This window comes from Symsagittifera roscoffensis, chromosome 4 (assembly GCF_963678635.1).
Source record: "Symsagittifera roscoffensis chromosome 4, txSymRosc1.1, whole genome shotgun sequence".
NCBI classification, from domain to species: Eukaryota; Metazoa; Xenacoelomorpha; order Acoela; family Convolutidae; genus Symsagittifera; species Symsagittifera roscoffensis.
In genome coordinates, this window is record NC_087065.1 from 2,834,831 (window position 1) to 2,857,739 (window position 22,909).

The 22,909-nt window shown below is 35.8% G+C and overlaps 1 protein-coding gene across 1 annotated transcript in view; it reads right to left on the reverse strand.

The window, feature by feature from the left end:
• LOC134843608 (TBC1 domain family member 30-like) overlaps positions 1–22,909 on the reverse strand; it is a 551,730-nt gene that overhangs the window by 231,752 nt on the left and 297,069 nt on the right. The window lies entirely within an intron of this gene.

Below are 22,909 nucleotides of genomic sequence, written 5' to 3' on the forward strand. Positions count from 1 at the left end.
TTTAATTGTAAACTGTTTTGTTGGAGTATTTGAATATTGTGATCACGGATATCGTTGTGAATATCTTGGCGATATTGTAATCTATTAAGTGCCCAGTTATGAAGGCGGTTACTTTCTTGATGTTGTCCAAATAGTGGTGGAGGTGCTGTAAATGTATTCCAATCTAGTCTTAAAGGAATATTTATTGATGATTGTTCTCGATATCTGGCGTCGAGATTATTTGGAAAATTTAAGTTAAAAGGTGGTGGTGAAATCTGGCTTATTGATGGTGTTGATGGTAGTGATAATGTTTCTGGTAGTGATGAGGATGTTGTTGTATCCGTAGAAATATCTATGGGGTCATTGACTAAATTTGGTTCACCTTGTGTAAATGAATGTGTAGTCCAATATGGAAATCGTGATGTTTGGTTTGTGGGGTTGAAAGGATTTTCACGTATTTGCTCAGATGTTGGTGTTGAACCTAAGTAATCTGATGGTAGACTTGAGGTGCTACGTTGTGAAAGAAGCGTAGGGGTTTCTGGTAATATACCAATGGGGTTTTCTGGAGTGTTTTGTGATGGGGATTGAGGTATATCAAAATGAACTCGGGGAGTTTGAAGATTTCTGTTTCGTCGAGGATGTATAATTTGTCTATTTATTTCGACTGTATTTTGGTTTTGACTAGGATTTCTTATTCTACTTAGTTCTTGTGGTAGTGTTGGGTATAGGTTATATGTTGGTTCGCTTAAAGGTGCTTGTCGTTGAACTGGTTCTAGTGGTTCTGATAAACGAGCATGTCGTTCTTCAAAAGTGTATGGATTGTCTTGAAAAGAAATTCGTGTAGATGTTTGAGGATTTTGAGTAATTGAAGGTGGTGTTTGGTTATCTTGGGATGATGTCGGTGAAGACTGATTCTGTGACTGTTGGGTAGCAATTTTTGATGGATTTTTGAATTGTTACTTTAGTGGGAAGGTTTATGTTTATTATAGTATTCTTCCAAAAAAAGAATTAGAAGGATTGTTGCTAGGGCAAATGTGAAGATTGCTTTCTTTATACATTTACATATTGTCAAAATGAGGGATGATAAAAATGTTATGAAAATTACAAACAATAAAAAAATATCGGTTCTACTGAAAATTGTTCGTATCATTTAGACAAGTTATATGACTCGTACCTGTGGATGTAATCAAGGGTTTTGGAAAGTTGGAGGAATAGTTCGAGTATAGTGTAGAAAATTAAAAAAATGTTACAAAAAATGATTAGGATTATTAGAAAAGATTCAAGTATATCAAAAAGAAATATTATAAAGGTTTCAAGTATTGTAAAAAAATGTTTAAGATTTATGAGTATTTGAGTAACTGATTGAGAGAAGAGCATTTAAGAAATGATCTCTTGGTCGAATATTTTTTGCTGTTTGAGGCGATTTTCTAGTGTGGTCGGATTATTTATTAGTTTTTTGACAAGTGGGTTGAGTTTTGTAAAAAATTGTTGGGGGCAATTTTCATGGTGACTGGGAGGTCGTCTTTTTCTTTATTTTTGTTTGTCAAATGATCCGGGGTATGGTGAGATTTTTATACTTTAGGCTAATTAAAATGTTCATTTTGTTACTTTAGGCTAAGTTAACAAATTTGCTTTGGGGGTATTCGTGGTCTGAGTTGGGGAAATATTGTTGATCTTTGGGTTATTAGATAAGGGAGGGGTACGGTATTATGGTGATATTTATTTTAGTTGTCAAGTTGGAGTGGTTTGCTTATTTTTGACCTGGAGGTCGTAAAGTTATAGTTATAGATGTGCCTGGAGTTCTATATGATTCGTCTAATTGGTCTTAGTTTGAGTTAGAGAAAGTGACGGATTGGATGAATCCTATTGGTCTATTTTGAACTAGAATTATTACGTACTTGTCAGCATGTTATTTTGAAAAATGTAAATGAAAAATGTTTCGGAGGTTTCAAGATTGTGAAGCAAATGTTAAAATTACTTTTGAAATTCCACTTTCTTTAAAATTTTAGATTGGGGGATGAATATTTTATAGTTTTTACGTGGTTGATTTCGGAGTCTTGTTGTTTTTCTATTTTCTGATTTGTCGATTTGTTCTTGGGGTATTATTTGTTCGGTCATTTTTCTATTTTTTCTTTGTTTTGGAGATTCTTTATGGTTTTGTGTATTGTTTTTGGTGGCGGTTGGTTTTGTGTTTTGATTTTCGGTGGGGTTATCATTTTGTTCTGTGTTTTTCAGATGTGGTTCATTTTGAATGATTTTTAATCCTGTGAAAGAATATAATTGAGTTAATTCGCGGAGTGCGTATTCTTTTGGGTAATAAGGTAATAGGTTGTTTCGATGTTGAACGATTTCTTTTTTGTTTGAGTCGGTAATTTTATATGTGACATCAGTGGGTTTTGCAATTATTTGGTATGGTCCTTTTCGAAGGGGTTGTAATTTTTTAGAAATTCCTTTTTGAGTATTAAAATTAGGTATTAAAACAAATGTTCCAATTTTTAATTCGGAGGCTGGTGTAAAACGTGAATTGATTTGTTCATTAATGTTTTGTCTTTGTAATAACTTTTTTGTTATTTTTTGATAAATTTCATTGTGTTTTTTATCTCTATTTAGAATCCATTCGGTGTGTGTACCGGAGGCTAGTTTAAGAATTTGTGGGTGATGAAAATGATCTTCATCGTGTGTATGTAAAGGTAGGTTATAACAAATTGAGTCTTTATTTGGTTGACAATAACCTTGTGCGTTTTTATGAGAATTTGCTGTAAACATTATTGGTTTGCGTGGCTTTTGGTTAAAAACCATTTCGTATGGTGACATTCCTAAAGTTGTCGTAATTTGTGAATTATACGCTAAGGGAAATAATTTTACATCTGCTGACCATTCGGTATATTTTGTATCATTTCCGTTGATGATACATCTAAGATATTCTTGTAATGAACGGTTCATACCTTCGACTAAGCCGTTTGTCCAAGGTGCATGAGATGTACGTGGTTTGTGTTTAATGTTATATAAATGACATAGTGTGATAATTTCATTATTTATGAATTCTGTACCGTTGTCTGTAACTAAAATTTCTGGTAGTCCGAATTTTGCTATCCAGTGTTCATAGAGTGTTGTGTAAGCGTAATAAGCGTTACAATGTGGTACTGGGTTAAGTGCTACATAATGTGTAAATGCGTCAACAATTACCATAATGTAGGAGTTTCCTTCGGATGAGGGTGAAATTGGTCCTTTAGTATCAAATGAGATACGATGATTAAAGTACAAACTTTGTCCTTTAAAATCTTGTTTTTGTGCTATTTGTTTTTGATTTGGGTAAGGTTTATTTAGTTGACATACTATACAGTCATTGCATAGTACTTTTATCCAAATTGGTGCATTTGGGAAATAAAAGTTTTGTATAAAATTTGAATATGTTTTCTCTGATCCAGAGTGTCCTTTAATATTTTGTGTATGTGAAATATTAAAAGCTATAAGAATCATACTTAAAGGGAGACATGGAACTGTAGATTCATTCAGGTTATACTCTAAAAGGTCTGTATTTTCGTTAATTGTTGTGTTGTTAAATTTGCGAAAGTATCGGAGGAGTGTTTTGTTTCCTAGAATGGTTGAATCTGCCTTGACAGGTTTAGTTTTATATTTGTGCCATGATTTTAGTTGTCTAATTATCGGGTCAAGATTTTGATATTGTTTCAGTGTTGAAATTGTAATCGTTTCTGTTGGAGGGAGAAAAATGTTTTCAATTTCGAATTTAGATAAGGGTATTGTATCAAGTGGGTCGTGAAGGTCAAAAACTTGATTTATTGTGTATTTTGAATCATTTGTTTGTGGTCCTGATAAATTTATTTTATCAGTTAAATCTTCTTTTTCAATTAGTGGAAAATGGTCTTTTTTAGGCGGGTGTTGTTTTGTTCGTTTTTGTTGGGTGTTATTTTTTATCCATTGAGAATATGGGATTGGTTTGAAAGTTGATGTTCCAAGTAGATCAACTTCATAATGATTATTTTGACAATCTAAATAAAGTGGGAAATGTTGTAAATTATTTATTTGTGATTGTTCAATATCAGTTTTTACTGCATATTTGCATTCCAATCGGGGTGATGTTTCGTTTTCTGCAAGGTAGAATTTTATGTTTTTGGGTATTTCAACTGTTGTTTTTCGTGTAAGTAATTCAGGTGGTGTATTTCGACTTAAGGTGTCTGGTAATGCAAGATTTTTTCCTGCAGTCCAAACTATATGTAAGTTTGGAAATTTCATTAGAATTAGTTGAAATCTGTAAACTCGGTGGTTTGGGTTAGATTTTTGTGTAAAGAGAAAGATGATTGGTTTATGGTCTGTGAATAGAACTGTTGGATGTTTTGATCCAAGTATCAGAAATTCATATTCTGTCAGTGTATATATTATGGCTGTACATTCTCTCATTAGAGTTGAGAGTCGTAGCTCTGCTTGAGTGAATAATCGAGAATTTGCTGATATGAGGTTCATTTTATTTGTACCATTATGTGATTGTAATAGTGCTGCACCGATGCCAAAGTTCGAAGCATCGCACATTGCATAAAATGGTTGATTTGAATCTGGAATTGTGTTTGAAATTTGTTCAGTTAAAAGTTTCTTTACTTCTTCAAATCGTGTTTGATGTTCTGTGTTCCATTCAAAATTATTTTGTTGTCTAAGGATGTTATAAAATGGTCGTAGATATAATTGCATTTTATAAACATATTTACTTAAAAAGTTTAACATTCCAAGAAATTCTTGGATTTTCTTTTTATTTGTTGGTGGTTGAAGTTTTTGAATAGCGTCAATGCGTGATTTCAATGGAGTGATTGTTTTTCTTTCTATATTATGTCCTAAGAATTTAACTCTTGTCAAAAAGAAGTGTGATTTATCGGGGGCGGCCTTCAGATTTTCGTTCTGAAGTATTTGGTGATATTTTTCTAAAACATTGAACATCTCGTCTTTTGTTTGTGATTGCATAAAAACATCGTCTAAATAGGTGATTGCGTTTTTCTTGAGTATTAGTGGTCTAAAAATTTTGCTCATAAAAGCTGAAAATGCTGCTGGTCCTATGGATATTCCATAGAATAAGCGGTTGAATTCATATTGTTGGTTTCCGATAACAAATTGTGTTAAACGTCGTGATTGTTCATCTAGTGGCATTTGATTGTATGCACTATTCATATCGGCGGTTGTAAAGTATTTGCCGTTTATTTTTGTTAAAATAACTTGTATTGGTTCAATGGGCCAATTACATTTTGATTCATCTATGAGTGAATTGAGGTATCTAGCGTCGAGAACGATTTTTAATGATTCTCCTTTAGCTAGAATGATAACGGGGTTGATAAATGTGTTGCCTTTTGGTTGTTCTTCTTTATTAACTGGTGATATAATGTTGTATTGTTCTAAAATATCGAGTAATCTGTTCACTTTATCATGTAAGTGAATTGGTACTTTACTTGCTCTCTGTTTTTTGAAAACTGCGTCTGGTTTTAACGGGAGATGTAGTGATGAACTGATTTTTCCAACATCGAATTTTGATGTTGCATAGACTGATGAATATTCAATTAGCTGTTTGGCTAACTTTTCGAATTCGTCTTGTGTTATTTGTGAATGTTGGAAATTAAACATTGTTAAAAATTTCTGTTGGTCCTCTGTGTAGTTACTTATGTTGAATGTAGGTTTGAAATATGGAGTTATTGTGAAATAATCCGTATTTCTGTTTTCGTTACTTATTATATTATTTATAGATAATTCTTCATTAAGAATTGTAGATTGGCAAATATCTAGTAATTGGAGTATATTATTTACGCGATAGGCTTTTTCGTGTATTGGTGATATTGTAGCGTTGGTTTCACAATATCCTAAAAGTCCTAAAGGTAATGTTACTTGGTAAGGTGTGTTATTATAGACATGTAAGGAAATGATATCGGAATTCGAATTTTTCAAATATTTTATGGATGAGATTGTGATTTTGAAAAATTTGTGAATAGGTTTGAATTCAAATTCTGACATATAAAATTTTTGTTTGTTTTGTTCTTTATCATATTGGTGAACTTGTTTGATTGAAAAATTATAGATATTTCCTGATAGTGGTTTCAAGTGTTTTCTTTGTTGGTTAAATATCGGGTAGAATTTTGAAAAGAATGGTGGTTGTTTATTTAATCTTTGAAAAAATGTTAAGGATGTTTCTTTTGTTTTTGTATATTTATCTTTGATTAATATTTTACTATTTAGTATGTTAATTGTTGGTATATACTTCGAAATAAATGGTATTCCAATGATATTATATTTAATGTCAGTGATATGGAATATTTGTTTAAATGGCTTATTTAAAATTTTGCTTTGTTCCATTGTTCTGGTGGGGAGGAGAAATAATTGGATTTTTCCGTAGTTTATCAATGTTGATCCTTGTGCTGTTGCTAACTTACTGGAGGTTTCAAGAGGTGTTAGCTTTGGATGTAAAGTTTTTATTTCATTCCATGTGGGGATGTTTATTATGTTTGATTCTGCTCCTGAATCAATTAAAAAATCTATTTCAAGGTCTGGTGGTTGAAATTCTTTATTTCTTGGGCTTTCTAAGAGAAATGGTATTGTCCAAATTTTTTCTTTGGGTTGTTCTTTTTGTATATTTTGATAAATGTGGTTTGTATTCAAGCATTTTGTTTTGGTATTTTTATTGGTTTGATTTGTAGTGTTAATCTCATTTGTTTCTTGTGTCGTTGGTGTGGAATTTATGGGTGTAGTGTAATAATTTTGAAGAAATTCTGATTGATTTTCATATATGTGTGATGGAAAGGGTTGTTCATATATGACAGATTCATAGTCATTTTCGACTTTTTTCATATTGATAGAAAGAGTGTTTTCAGTATCACTTTCTGAATCTGATGATGTACAGTTTATTTGATTGAGTTGTAACGTATCAGTTACTGTGTCATCAATACCTGGAGGGTCTGATGTTGTTTCTGGGTTAGATTGTACTTGATTGATTTGTCTTTGATGTTTAGGTGTACTACTTCTGTGGCGATTATTAGAATTATTATAGTTATTATTATTCCGGTGTGGTGATTGGGAATAATTTCTATAACGATTATTATAACTTGAGTGTCGATTTTGTGAATTATTTCGCGATCTGTTTTGGTAATTATTGTTTGGTCTGTTATAGTTCGATCTATTATATGAGTTATTCCTTGATTGATTGTTCGGGTAATTCTGGTTTCGGTTGTTTGAATAACTTCTATTTCGATTATAGGAGTAGTTTCTATTCCTATTGTATGATGAATTTCGTGATTGGTTGTTTGGATAGTAGTTATTTCTTGATTGGGAATTAGATCTAGAAACAAATCGTTGTGTATTTGAATTTGATCTGGAGTAGTTACTTCTACTATTTGGTCTATTGTAGTGATTTTGTGATGAATTTTGTGTATTTCTTCGTTCTGGCGATCTTCCTCTATAACTTGAGTTATATGGTGATTGATTTCTTGTATAATTTGTATTGTTCGGGAGTGGTTTTCCTGAACTGTTGTTGCTGTGGACTGTTTTGTTCGGTAGATTTTGATCTTTTTTCATGTATTGATAGAATGATTTATTTGGTTCTTTATATTTTTGAGGTTTATTTTGATTGTCTTGCTGTTTTTGTCTACATTCGGAAATACTATGTCCGTATCGTCGGCAATAATTACACCATTTTTTGAAAGATGGTTTGCCTTTAAAGTTTGGGTTCTTTTCGTAAATATTGAGTATTTCAGTGATTTTTTCAACGAGGTCTGTCTCTGATTCCTGTATATTATTAATATTAGTGGGAGTCGTTTCAATTCTATTAACGTATTGTAATTTCAGATTTTCCGTTTCTTCTAGTTTCATCGTGATTTCTGCTTGTTCTAATTTGTCTACTAGTTTTCGAAAATCTAAATCGGGTTCTCGAATTGAAGAAGGATGGGATGCTCTCTTTTTTATTGCTATTTTCCTTAATTGTGGTGTTAAGGTCATCATTAAGATTTCTGTCATCTTTGTGTTTTTATAGTCATGTGTATTTAATGAATATGCTTTTCGAACTAGTGTTTCGATTCGTACTGCTATTTGCTTGATGGTTTCGTTTGGTAATCTGCGAATTTCATTACATAAAACTCTTTGTTGTTGTTTGTTTCTTTCGGAGTCAAACATTTTTGAAAATTCCTGTGTAAACCTTTTCCAGTTTGATTTTATTTCTAGAGGTAGTACTGAAAACCATTTTTGGGCTGCGCCATCTAAGGTTGTTTGTATTAACGCTGTGCGTCGATGTATCCAATTTTGATGTAGTGGCGTATTAATTGGTTCAGGTCCAATATTTAAAATCAGGTTTGCTGTTACTGCATTTAAATAATCTTCTACAGAGTATTCAGGGTCTGTTCCTGTGAAAACCATTAAAGGTTTGTTTGATGTTATTGATGATCCACCCATAAGGTATGGATTCATTGTCATTTGTAATGATTCTGCTGCATTTGGCATTTGAGAAAAATTTGAAAGTTGGTTTCTTGTTATTTCATGTTGTTGGAGATAATATGGGAGTGGTATTTCATTTTGCATTTGTGATGCTTGATACGAGTGTGCAGTCATTGGATTTTGTTGTTGAATTGGTTGAAAAGATTGTGTATTAATTAGATTTTGTTGTTGAATTGGTTGTTGATGTTGTGCATCTATTGGTTGTGGAGAAAAATTTCTATGATTTGTACGTGTTTTCTGTATTCCTTGTCTACGATATTCTTGAGTATTTGGTGCAAATATATCTGGTTGTAAGAAATCATCATCTGAGGATAAATAATCCATTTGATAAGATGTCTGTTTTTTATTTTTATTTTGTTGAAAAAATGGGTAATTTTCACTGTGATCCTGTGGAGGATTTGTTTGGAAATTTATTGAATTAGGTTGGGTCATTGGGTTATCCCAATTTCGAGATCTTGTATATTGGTTAAAATTTCTTTGTGGTTGGTTATATGTTTTTGATGGATGTGTATAATTATAATTATGGTCTGTAAAGTTGTTTCTAGTGAATGTTTTGCGTGTTTTTGATGGTATTGTCATGGGTCTGTATGTTTGGTAATCCATATGTGAATATTTAGGGGCAACCGAAGGTTTAACGGTTGATTGTAAGGTTACCTGTGTTTGTGAAGGATTTGTATTTCTTGGTGTTGTTAAATTTGGGCGTATTGGTGAAATACTTTGTTGTGTAGTTGTTGTGTGTACAATTTCTTCATTTATGAAGTGTGATGGTGTCTGGATATCTTGTTGAGTAAGATTCCTAGTTCCATTGAGGTTTTCATTGTGTATAACTGTAGAGTTTAAACTATTATTTTGTGTATCGGGCAAAAATGTATTATAGTTTAATGGTGTTGCATCAATGGTTAATGGTATTACTTTTACATAATCTCTTATGTAAGATATCGTACTTATTGCTTGACTTGAGATTGTTTGTGGGAAGCTTATAAATGCGGGATGAGACCATTCGGGGTCCCAAACATAATCTGATTGTTCTGTGATAGCGGTATCATCGTTCGAGTTTTGGGGTCTAAAATTTTTTCTTGCTTGTGCAATTAAATCAATATTGTGTGTGAAATAATCTATTATGAACCATGCCAAAATTTTTTGTAGATCGTGTTTTGTATGTTGTGAAACGTCGTCTTTCGTGAAATTTTCTTTAATGATGTTTAAATAACTAGAGAGTAGTGTGATTTCATGTCGTACTTTCAAATGTTTAGATGTTTCTGTCGGTGAGACATTTGTTATTGGGATTTCGTTTTCTAATATCGAAATATAACTATATATTATTGCGAAAACTTCATTGGTGAATATGGAGTTTGCTCTTTGTGAGTTATGATATTGGATGTTTTTTATATATTCTGAAAAAACTTTTGAAAATTCTAAATCAAGATCGTCTGTTTGAATTGTATATTTTCTATTATTATGGTTTGGTGAGGTGAATTCTATGGAGTAGATTCCATACTGTTGTGTTATGTTGCATATATCTTTTAAGTAGTGGTGTATGATTTGTCTTTTGATTTTTACATCTGGGAACTCTGTTTTACATGGACTGATTCCGGGTTCTAATAAATTTAATAGTAAATTTTTGCAAAATATATGCTGTCCTCTATCAGTGGTTGCATCTACTATAAAAGGAAAGATTTCATCATCATCTGGACTTTCTTCACCTGGGGTGTGCGTTGAGCTCATTTTTTCGTTCGATGACTGTTAATATGTAATTATTAATGTGTCGAATTGGTTGATTCCAATTGTATAAATGTACTGGTTTGTGTTTATACTGCTTTTTTATTCTTCTTTTTCCTCTTTTTGATGAATTTGAAGTTGTTTCTGAGTCAGAAAAATATAATTGATCGTGAAGTGGGTAATTTTTATCTATTGATTCTTTTAGTTTGTAAAGTTCGTCTAAACTGTTGGTTTCTGATTCTGAAAATGCGTTTCGATTTTTTGAAAATCTTTTTCGTGTTATTTGTCTTTGTTTCGTTATTATTTTTCTTTTTAGTGTTTGTCGTTTTGTTCGAATGTATCCAACTGTTTGTGTATGAGGTGTGATTACAAGGTCGTATTTTTTGTTATCTATTTCACAATTGTGTAAAACGATTGTTTGTTTATTTCCTAGGTTTTTAAATGACATAAGGTTTAGGATGACGGATGCAAAAGGTTGTTAAATGATTTCTATTTTCTTAAACTGTTAGTTCTTACGATTTTTTGGTTAGCTTAACCTGGGTCTATTTGTTCAGGGTTGGAGAGAAAAGTATATCGATTCCGAAGAATGATTTTTTACTTTCTCGTGGCTAGTATAAGTTAAGGTGTTAACTTACTTAATCTTACTTAGGGGTAGTGATTATGTTCAAGGGTTGGAGAATAGTAAATTGATCCACAAGGTTCAGGTATAATTAGAACGCGAGTAGTTCGTTAGATACTATTTTAAACTTAGTAAGTCTAAGATTTATCCTGGGTCTGGTAAGAGGGGGGGTCAAGTGAAGGATGAATAACCGAAGTTCTTCACTGTTTATCCTAATTTGAATGATTAGTTTTGTTTAAAAATTTCTATTAGTCTTGGGTCTTTAGAAAGGGTTGGGTAGTGAATCGACGTTTGAGGTCGTTAGACACTAATTAAGTGGGTGGGGGAGAACAAAGTTGTTCTGTTTGATCCAAGGATAAGCCTTGATGATCAAATTTAAAATTTAATTAAGTAGAAAATGATTTAAGATCCAAGGATAAGCCTTGATGATCTGGTTTTAAAATTAAGTGAATTTAAGTTTTAATAAAATTTTAAATGTGTGTAAAGGAAAGTTTTAGTGTTTTGATGATATTAGTGGGTTTATGATTGCTGTTATGTTTTAGGTGATGGAGCTGGAACAACAGGATGATTTATGATTACTAACCATTTATTGTCATGCTACTAATTTTTATTTTTATTTTTCAATAAATATTTTTCAAACATGTTTTGTATATTACTGCAGAATTTTAGGAAAACGATCTTAGATCTTTTTATCAATCGTTATTGTATATTAATAATTTTGTTTAGCGCCTGAAATGATTTTGAAGATTAACTTCAAGGTTTTATGTTTGCAAATGAAAATCTAAATTCATTGCCAGTAGTATTCTAAATATAAAAGTTTGTTCTGGTTTTTGCCTAACTATCATATAGCTATATGGCAAGTTTCTACTTTGTCGTATGTCGTCTCTGGTTCGAGGTCTTCTTCCAATTCCGGGTAGTTCTGTTATGGTTTGGAATATTGGCTCTGATCTATTGAGTCGTAGAGACATTTCGATTAAATTATTGTCATATAACATTTTGTAAATGTTTTTGTCTAATTTCTAATCTATTTTGGTTAATTCTAAGCTATTAAGGTCTTGTTCGAGACTTATGGTCGCACCAGATGAGTTATGACCGAGTTGGTTAACTCATAGAGTAATTTCGGATAGGGTACACCGTCTGCTCGTCACGCTATCTTATTTTCGGCCGGATAGATTCGTGCAACTTCTTAGTCTAATACCGATCCTAATCTTACTCTTATACTATCTAGTCTCAGGTTGTTTAACTAGTCTCTGCTAGGCTCAATAGATCTAGGGTATACTGGTTTATTGCGGCTGCTGAAGTGCTCGGGAGAGTCCAACTAATTTCTAAGTTAAATTCAAATCTCTCTGGTGCTGAAATTACAAGTAACTTCAGCACTTACAAATAAGTGGGTTGTTAGTTAGATGGATCATGATTGGTTAATATTAAATACTTTTCATTGGTAAAATATCTAAATTATCCAATCATAAAATGTAGTTTAGATCAGGTTCCATATGGGCAAAAATCTATAACAAATTAAGTAAAGGGTCACACAAAATCAAATTTGGAGCTCAAATAATTGCAATGAAATTGCATAAAAGTTATCAATGTATATCAGATATTAGACCAAAATTTAAGTAGAAAAAATCAAGAAATGGGTCAAAATAAATCAAAGATTGAGCTCAAAAATGTCCAATGAAATCACCAAAAAATATCATTGTAAATCAGATTTTGGGCAAAAACCTAAGTAATAAATTAAAAAAAGGTCACAAAAAATCGGATTATGAGCTCAAATATTTGCACCAAAATTGTCGAAATGTATCTATGTATCAAAAACCTATGTAAATCAAAATAAGCAAGGAAAACTTAAAATATTTAGCTGAGATTTAAGATCAAACTAAATCGTTTTTAAATTGATCCAAATCAATCTTAATTTTTTCTATTTCTTCTTCGTACTTTTTCATACTAACGTAGATCTCAGTTAAATCTACATATATTTTTTTTCATAGTCAAAATCGATTCTTATCTATTTTGTCAGTGCGAGGACCATTCTCAACACGCAATAGTTTGTAAAAGCATTCGCTGACAACCACCGGCGTCGCTGAAGTTCGCTGACATCACTGTGCACCATTTCGCTAATTGAGAGGAATTGTCGCTTTTTACAAATTGTCGCTGTTTTCAAATTGTCCTGTGATACGCATTGTCGTCTGTACGATAGGAACTGTTGCATGTTACAAATTCTCGCCTTACGATTTTTTAAGTAGGAGATTATAGGACTATAACTTTTTGTTTTTATGACCAGCTTTTGTTGGAAATTTCGAACATGGAGGAGCCTTTGCAATTGGTGCCTTTTTCTGTGGAAGGTATTTTATTTATTTAAAAATTCATTTGGTCCAGAAAATATAAAACTTAAACTTCAAGACAACCCTAACCCTAACCCTAACTTTGCATCCTCAAAAAAATGCAATTTCATCTGCAAAACACTTGAGCTTCGAAAAAATTATTTTCGAAATAGTTTTTGAATAAGATTTTCAAATTAATTTTTATGACCAGGATTACAGACCAATCATATTGGTCTGTAAGCTGTAATCTTTCGATCTGCGAAGTATCTCTTCGGTCTGCAAGCAGTCATCTCTTTGGTCTGCAAAGCATTTCTTTGGTCTGCAAAAAGTCATCTCTTCGGTCTGCAAAGCATCTGGTCGGCCAGCAAACAGTCATCTCTTCGGTCTGCGAAGCATCTCTTTGGTCTGCAAACAGTCATCTCTTCGGTCTGCAAAGCATCGCTTCTGTCTGCAAACAGTCATCTATTCGGTCTGCAAGCAGTCATCACTTCGGTCTGCAAAGCATCTTTTTATCTGCGAAAAATCATCCCTTCGGTCTACAAAGCATCTCTTTGGTCTGCAACCTCTTCTGTCTGCAAAGCATCTCCTAGGTCTGAAATTAGTCATCATTTTGGTCTTTAAAGCACCTTTCTTTTCCGTCTGAAAAATTCATGTCATCGGTCTGCAAAGCATCGCTTCGGTCTGCAAAGCATCTGCTCGCTCAACAAGCAGTCATTTCTTCGATTTGCAAATAGTCATCTCTCCAGGCTGCAAAGCATCTCTTTGGACCGCAAACATTAATCTCTTCGGTCTGCAAATTATCTCTTTGGTGTGAAAGCAGTCATCTCTTTGGTCTGCAAAGCTTTTTTTTGGTCTGCAAGCAGTCATCTCTTCGGTCTGCAAAGAATCTCTTCAATCTGCAAACAGTCATTTCTTCGGTAGTCTTCAATTTATCTCTTCGGTCTGCAAGCAGTCATCTCTTTGGTGTGCAAAGCACCTCTCCAGTCTGCCAGTAGTCCTTTCCTCGGTCTGCAAAGCATCTCTTCTGTCTGCAAACAGTCATATCTTTGGTCTGTGAAGCATCTACTCGGTATGCAAACAGTGATCTCTTCGGTCTGCAAAGCATCGCTTTGGTCTGCAAAGCATCTGCTCGCTCTGAAAGCGGTCATTTCTTCGGTTTGAAAATAGTCATCTCTCCAGCCTGCAAAGCATCTTTTTGGTCCGCAAACAGTCATCTCTTCGGTCTGCAAATTATCTCTTTGTTGCGAAAGCAGTCGTCTCTTTGGTCTGCAAAGCTTTTTTTGGTCTGCAAGCGGTCATCTCTTCGGTCTGCAAAGAATCTCTTCAATCTGCAAACAGTCATTTCTTCGGTCTGCAAGCAGTCATCTCTTTGGTGTGCAAAGCACCTCTCCAGTCTGCCAGTAGTCCTTTCCTCGGTCTGCAAAGCATCTCTTCTGTCTGCAAACAGTCATATCTTTGGTCTGTGAAGCATCTACTCGGTATGCAAACAGTGATCTCTTCGGTCTGCAAAGCATCGCTTCGGTCTGCAAAGCATCTGCTCGCTCTGCAAGCAGTCATTTCTTCGGTTTGCAAATAGTCATCTCTCCAGCCTGCAAAACATCTGTTTGGTCCGCAAACAGTCATCTCTTCGGTCTGCAAATTATCTCTTTGGTGTGAAAACAGTCATCTCTTTGGTCCGCAAAACTTTTTTTTGGTCTGCAAGCAGTCATCTCTTCGGTCTGCAAAGAATCTCTTCAATCTGCAAACAGTCATTTCTTCGGTCGTCTGCAATTTATCTCTTTGCTCTGCAAGCAGTCATCTCTTTGGTGTGCAAAGCACCTCCCCAGTCTGCCAGTGGTCCTTTCCTTGGTCTGCAAAGCATCTTTTCTGTCTGCAAACAGTCATATCTTTGGTCTGTGAAGCATCTCCTCGGTATGCAAACAGTGATCTCTTCGGTCTGCAAAGCATCGCTTCGGTCTGCAAAGCATCTGCTCGCTCTGGTAGCAGTCATTTCTTCGGTTTGCAAATAGTCATCTCTCCAGCCTGCAAAGCATCTCTTTTGTCCGCAAACAGTCATCTCTTCGGTCTGCAAATTATCTCCTTGGTGTGAAAGCAGTCATCTCTTTGGTCTGCAAAGCTTTTTTTTGGTCTGCAAGCAGTCATCTCTTCGGTCTGCAAAGAATCTTTTCGATCTGCAAACAGTCATTTCTTCGGTAGTCTGCAATTTATCTCTTCGGTCTGCAAGCAGTCATCTCTTTGGTGTGCAAAGCACCTCTCCAGTCTGCCAGTGGTCCTTTCCTCGGTCTGCAAAGCATCTCTTCTGTCTGCAAACAGTCATATCTTTGGTCTGTGAAGCATCTCCTCGGTATGCAAACAGTGATCTCTTCGGTCTGCAAACCATCGCTTCGGTCTGCAAAGCATCTGCTCGCTCTGCAAGCAGTCATTTCTTCGGTTTGCAAATAGTCATCTCTCCAGCCTGCAAAGCATCATTTTGGTCCGCAAACAGTCATCTCTTCGGTCTGCAAATTATCTCTTTGGAGTGAAAGCAGTCATCTCTTTGGTCTGCAAAGTTTTTTTTGGTCTGCAAGCAGTCATCTCTTCGATCTTCAAAGAATCTCTTCAATCTGCAAACAGTAATTTCTTCGGTAGTCTGCAATTTATCTCTTCGGTCTGCAAGCAGTCATCTCTTTGGTGTGCAAAGCACCTCTCCAGTCTGCCAGTAGTCCTTTCCTCGGTCTGCAAAGCATCTTTTCTGTCTGCAAACAGTCATATCTTTGATCTGTAAAGCATCTCCTCGGTATGCAAACAGTGATCTCTTCGATCTGCAAAGCATCGCTTCGGTCTGCAAAGCATCTGCTCGCTCTGAAAGCAGTCATTTCTTTGGTTTGCAAATAGTCATCTCTCGAGCTTGCAAAGCATCTCTTTGGTCCGCAAACAGTCATCTCTTCGGTCTGCAAACTATCTCTTTGGTGTGAAAGCAGTCATCTCTTTGGTCTGCAAAGCTTTTTTTTGGTCTGCAAGCAGTCATCTATTCGGTCTGCCAAGAATCTCTTCAATCTGCAAACAGTCATTTCTTCGGTATTCTGCAATTTATCCCTTCGGTCTGCAAGAAGTCATCTCTTTGGTGTGCAAAGAACCTCTCCAGTCTACCAGTAGTCCTTTCCTCGGTCTGCACAGCATCTCTTCTGTCTGCAAACAGTCATATCTTTGGTCTGTGAAGCATCTCCTCGGTATGCAAACAGTGATCTCTTCGGTCTGCAAAGCATCGCTTCGGTCTGCAAAGCATCTGCTCGCTCTGCAAGCAGTCATTTCTTCGGTTTGCAAATAGTCATCTCTCCAGCCTGCAAAGCAGCTATTTTGTCCGCAAACAGTCATCTCTTCGGTCTGCAATTTATCTCTTTGGTGTGAAAGCAGTCATCTCTTTGGCCTGCAAAGCTTTTTTGGTCTGCAAGCAGTCATCTCTTCGGTCTGCAAAGAATCTCTTCAATCTGCAAACAGTCATTTCTTTGGTCGTCTGCAATTTATCTCTTCGGTCTGCAAGCAGTCATCTCTTTGGCGTGCAAAGCACCTCTCCAGTCTGCCAGTAGTCCTTTCCTCGGTCTGCAAAGCATCTCTTCTGTCTGCAAACAGTCATATCTTTGGTCTGTGAAGCATCTCCTCGGTATGCAAACAGTCATCTCTTCGGTTTGCAAATAGTCATCTCTCCAGCCTGCAAAGCATCCCTTTGGTCCGCAAACAGTCATCTCTTCGGTCTGCATTTTTTCTCTTGGTGTGAAAGCAGTCATCTCTTTGGTCTGCAAAGCTTTTTTTTGGTCTGCAAGCAGTCATCTCTTCGATCTGCAAAGAATCTCTTCAATCTGCAAACAGTCATTGCTTCGGTCGTCTGCAATTTATCTCTTCGGTCTGCAAGCAGTCATCTCTTTGGCGTGCAAAGCACCTCTCCAGTTTGCCAGTAGTCCTTTCCTCGGTCTGCAAAGCATCTCTTCTGTCTGCAAACAGTCATATCTTTGGTCTTTGAAGCATCTCCTCGGTATGCAAACAGTGATCTCTTTGGTCTGCAAAGCATCTCTTCGGTCTGCAAACAGTCATCGCCTTGGTCTGCATAGCATCTCTTCGGTCTGCAAACACTCATCTCTTCGATCTATAAAGCATGGCTTCGGTGTGCAGACAGTCATCTTTTCGGTCTGCAAAGCATCTTGTCGGTCATCAAGCAGTTATCTCTTCGGTCTTCAAAGCATCTCTTCGGTCTGAAGAGGTTTTCAGATATCGTCCTATTGATTGTCGTTTTTGGATTTTCGATTGCGCCATTCTTGGACAACTTATTTTCAGGCACGCCATTCGTGGAAAACTGCAGGAGCGACATTCGCAAACAAATTGTCTTCAAGCGCGCCATTTCGTGTTTATGTAATTCAAAAACAAAGTAATAATCCAAATACTAAAGTTTGGCGCTTAAAATCTGATTTTGCGTAAACAATAAAAAAAGGTTTTCCTATAATTTATATCAAGGTCAAATAGATTACATTTTTTTTCTCCCAAAAGCAAGTGAAAACTTTTTTTGCGATAGGTATAAATTTCTCAAAAGAACATTGAAATGAGACGGAAAAGTCGCCGTGAGACTCTTGGAGATTATTTTTGGGAAATGGAATCAGTATAATTTTTTCTAGAAAACAAAGCGGGCCGAGTTCAAGTAGCAAATGTGTTTTTTTTTTCGAAAAAACATGTCAGGAATTTAATTTGATCGTAAATGGCTATTAACGATCAAATTTGGCATCAAATTGCGATCAAATTTAAGATGAGCATTTTAATCTTAAATTTAATATGCCCATCTTAAGTTTAGTATTCCTCAATTTTCTCTCAATTTTGGCTCAATTTCAGAAGTTTGGATTGTTCGATCTTTCAATTTTAGACTCAAATAATTAATGATTGAAAGCATTAAATTGAAAACAAAGAATCAAAAAAGAGCCAAATTATCAGTTTAATTTTAAAAAAGTCAACTTTATTGAAAATTTGATTAAATTGGTAGCTTCTGGCCTAAAATTAGTTAACTTGCATTGACTAAAAGGATTCATTTTTTGATTAAAATTTTTTTTGACTCTTTATTTTTGAAATTTTTCTGAATCATTTTGAAGTTATCGCAATCGTTTAGTCATGAATTAATTAGAGCATTGAAAAAATCAAACATCTCAGATTTCTAAAATTGAGAGCAAATTAAAAAAGTCAATTTATTTAAAACTTTTTTCAACGTTTTTAGTCATTGCAAAGGTAATTAGTTCCACAGCAGAAGTTACCAAGTTAATCAAAAAATAATTAGTGCGTCGAATTGATCTACGGAAATAGAATATATTCTAACTCACTAGGTCAATTTTGTGTCCCAATTATGCTCTAGTCAGATATTGCTTTAGTTCAATTATACCACGCTTGAAATTTGCTTAAATTTTACGGTGAAATGTCATCTTTTTTGGGGCTAGCGTTTAGGTATTTAAAACTTGCGCGTTCGAACTTGAGGGTTATTTCGAGTTTTGGGATTTGATATCTTTTTAATTGCCAACTAGGAGAATTCTCTTTTTTTTTTTAATTGAAAAAAAAAATTTAAAATCAAGTGGAGTTAAAACGTATGACAATTGCATTAAGGTTCATTCACATTCATCACAAAAACTTTGTTCCAACTGTTCATAAGGTCACTGTGATATCATGACTCGTCCGATACGTACTGTGAATGAGGAAGGAAATTAGGTACTACTTGGCAACAACTACTTTGAAGAGTAAAAAAGGCAATTGATTTATTAAGTGTCTGTTGTGGAGCAAATTTTCTATAAAGGACTATGCCGACAAAATTTGAAATCAGAATTTACTCTATCACAAGTTCCTTGACAAAAACCCAAAGATCTTTTATTATAATGAATTTCCATTATAATGAGTTTTCATGCAATTTTTAGATATCAAAATAAGCTGTTAAAGTCGTACGTTTGGAATATCAAAAGTTTGTGAATAAGTTGTATTTTTAGATCAACTGTTAGGCATCAAATCTAACTGCACTGTTTTATTTCAGATCAGATCGGACGTTGGAGATCACAAGGTCAACGGAGCAGGTCTCCAGACAGAAAAGAAAACAATTGATGGCACTTACATAAACTTAAAACTGGTCCCTATCTCATTCGGGCAACCACAAATAAATTTTAACTTGAATAAAATTTATCAACTTGTATTTGTTATCCTTGCAGTTTCATGTTACAAATCATTGTCAGTTTAACTTGAGTTTTCAGGCAAACTTGCCAAACCTCTCATTTAGGTTTTTCTTTTCGATCTGCGTCATGTTACTTGTGTTGTATGCGATGAATCATGACACCCCCCATTTTGTCAACGCCTCGTCGCTGCCGCGTTGATTTTCTTGTCCCCTCTGCGCCTTTCTTTCGATTTCCTTCGACGGTTTTCGGCGTTCGCGTGGTAACCGTGTCCGACGGTTCAATTACTTCCTTACTCGCCGCAGTCTTTGCCGCCTCGTTCTCCTCGACTGTCCAATCGCTCATGTCATTCTCCTCACTCTCGTCCTCGCTATATTCCACGATCCTCGTTTTTGCTGCTTTTTTCGCCTTTGCCATTGCGATTTTTCCTTCTCCGCCTTTCTTTTGAACTTTGTGGGTACACTCGGACCCGGGGTGCTTTTTGCGGGCTCACTTGGACCCGGGGTGCTTTTTCCGTTTTCACTTGGGCCCGGGGTGCTTTTTCGGTACTTGCTAGGACCCGGGGTGCACGCGTCGTTCATATCCCTGATTTGGCTTTCTTCAGCCGCCGTTCTAAAAGAAACACCACTTCGTCTTAATAACGACCCTTTTTCCATTTTCACAGTATGATCAGTTAATTTTTCGATTTTCAATGGTAAACGTTTATACCTCCTTGGATCCTTTGGGTCTGTTTTTCCTGTCTTTTGGTAGACTGTTGTGGAGCTTGTCTTATGCCGTTTTAGCCATCCTGGTGGCCTTGGAACTTTATCTGCTACCTCCGTGGCCTTTGGATCCCTGTCATTTATCTCATCATCGTCCAAAATCCTTGGGGTTTTCCTTTGCTCTGGTGCGTATACTAGGTCGCTTCTCTTTTCCCAATCCAGGGTCAGCTCCACCTCAGGGAGATTACTCGCCTTGTCTAAACAAGATAGCTTCTGGTTAACAACATTGTTCCAATTTAGGTTTTTCAAGGATGGTGTTTTTGTTAAGTTTCGAAACGCCGTATTTGCTTCTCTTCCATGATATACCTCAAAGGGTGTTAATTTAGTTTTAGAATGTGGCAGAAAACGTAAAGCGCTGAGCGCTCGAGATATCATTTCCCCAAATTTGTAATTTTGATTTTCCTGGAGATAAGTGAGCACGTAATTTTTTATCGACCCAATCGTTCTTTCGACCATTCCCGTTGCGCGATGATCCTTAACTGGAGATTTGATTAGTTCAATACCTTCATAGTTACAGAAACTTTGGATGTCATTCGAGAAAAACCCCGTTGCCTGATCCATATGCAACTTCCTTGGGTGTCCATGAGTATTTATGTACTTCCTTAGGAACTTTAATACATTTTTAGATTTGTTACTTGAACATATATACGCTGATGGCCAATGCGAAAAAGTATCTACTGCTACGAGTACATATTTCTTCCTACCCCTTACATAATTGACTGGGCCCCAGAAAATTAATTGGACCAAATCATTTGGTTCTTTAGGTACATACGTTTCCCCAATATCACGTTTCGGGATATCTGGTTTGAGATTTTTACCTGCTTCTACGCAGCTTTTACAGTACTTTGCTGTTGCGGCAATATTTCGGTGCATTAAAGGGATCCACACATCCTTTGCGGCAGCGAACATCTTGTCTCGTCCATGGTGCTGAAAGTGTAGGCGGTTGAGAACTGCTGAAGACATGTCCTTAGGTATGGCCAACCGACCATCCATCCACAGACAATTTTCCCGTACTGCGAAGTCATTATAATGTTGGGCGTAATATGGTCCTAGTTTAGTGATGATTTCTCTGGCTCTTGGGTTTCTGTCCCTGATCGCGTCACGTATGGTCTTCATAATGGGGTCCTTCTCCAGATTAGCCTCGACTAACTTTAAGCTCAAAATTTCCGGATGTTCCAATTTCCTGACAATTTTACCGTCCGACGGTACTATGGAGTAAATCCATTTATCGCTCTGTACTAATGGGTAGGATAATCCTGGAAACTGATGAGGGAATGAGATTATAGTATTTGATTTCTTCGAATTTGTTTGTTTCTGATCGATAATTTCGGGCGGTTTTAACTCAACATCCGAGTCCGAACTGACAGAACTAAGACTGGGGGGTTGATTTAAACGATTGAGCACAAGATTAAGGTTAACGTCTCCAGAATGGGTTGATGTATTTAAAATAGCAGAGGTAATTTGATCATGTTTTTCAGGTGAATTTGTTGAGTTTTTACTATTCATGTTATTCATATCTTGTATTTTGCGACTTGAAATTGCGTAGTGAGATCGATGTCTGAATTTTCTTCTTCGATATTTGCATATTTCCGCCGGTATGCAAATCTCTTGAATCTGATTGGTTAACCGCCGGTTGCATGCAAACACGCCCTCTAGTGAGCGTTTACTCTCACTGTGAGTATTTGCATATTCAATTGTTCTTGTATTCCCATTGGATGCGACGATTTTCGTTATATCAGGACATGACTGATCGCCATCTACCGCCGGTATTGGTTTTATATGTTTCACTTTTTGACCCCTAGGCTTCATTTGAGCCTTAGGATTTAGAGCTTCATTTATCATTTTAATTTTCGCTACTATAAAACTTTCATCGTAACGACTGGTCTCGGGTGCCGCTGCAGATGGAAACCGGGACAAATAATCTGCCATTCCCATTTTAGACCCCTGTCTGTGTTCAACTTTAAAATCGTACGGCACTAACCGATCGTACCAACGTGTTAGTCGGCTGAAAAACGTTTTATTTCCTTTCGGAGATGAATTTAATAACGTTAGCAGGGCCTTGTGGTCCGAAATAACTGTGAACAAACGGCCATATATGTAATTTCGAAAATGTTCCGTAGCCCACACTACCGCAAGTAATTCTAATTCGTTCGTGGAGTATTTTTTCTCAGCCGGATTAAGGTAACGCGATGCAAACGAAATGGGATGCCACCCGGATGCCCCATACTGTTCTAACACGGCCCCCAAACCATCGTGACTAGCGTCACAAATAATTCTTGTCTCCCGGTGAATGTCGAAGTGTCGTAATTCGACAATATTTTTCACCAGCGATTTTAAATGTTGGAATGCATTTTCGCAAACGTTGGTCCAAACAAAATCGTTATTTTGACTTAATAGTGGCCTCAACGGTGCGCTTAATTCTGCGAGTTTGGGTAAAAACTTGTGTAAACTGTGTAGTAAACCCATCAAAGATTTCAACTGCTTTCGAGATTTTGGGGTTTTCAGGTCTTCAATTGCTTGTGTTTTTCTTACTAAGGGTGTGATACCACTTTCTCCAATTCGAAATCCGAGCCATTCGCACTCTGCTTTCGCATTTTCACATTTTCGTAATTTTAATGCAACATTAGAAATATCCAGCTTTTTCAATATCTTTTTTACCAACGCGCTGTGTTCGATCTTAGTTCCTTTTGAAGAAATTAAGATGTCATCAATGAACGCGTTAGCTTGGGGGAACTCCTTAAGTAAATTATCAATTACTTTTTGGAATTCCTCCGGCATTGACGTAAGCCCGTAAAATCCGTTTTTAAAACGATAAGTTCCTGTGGATTTCCCACCAACTAGTGAGAAATTGCACTGTTCGCTCGCTTTTTTGTTCTA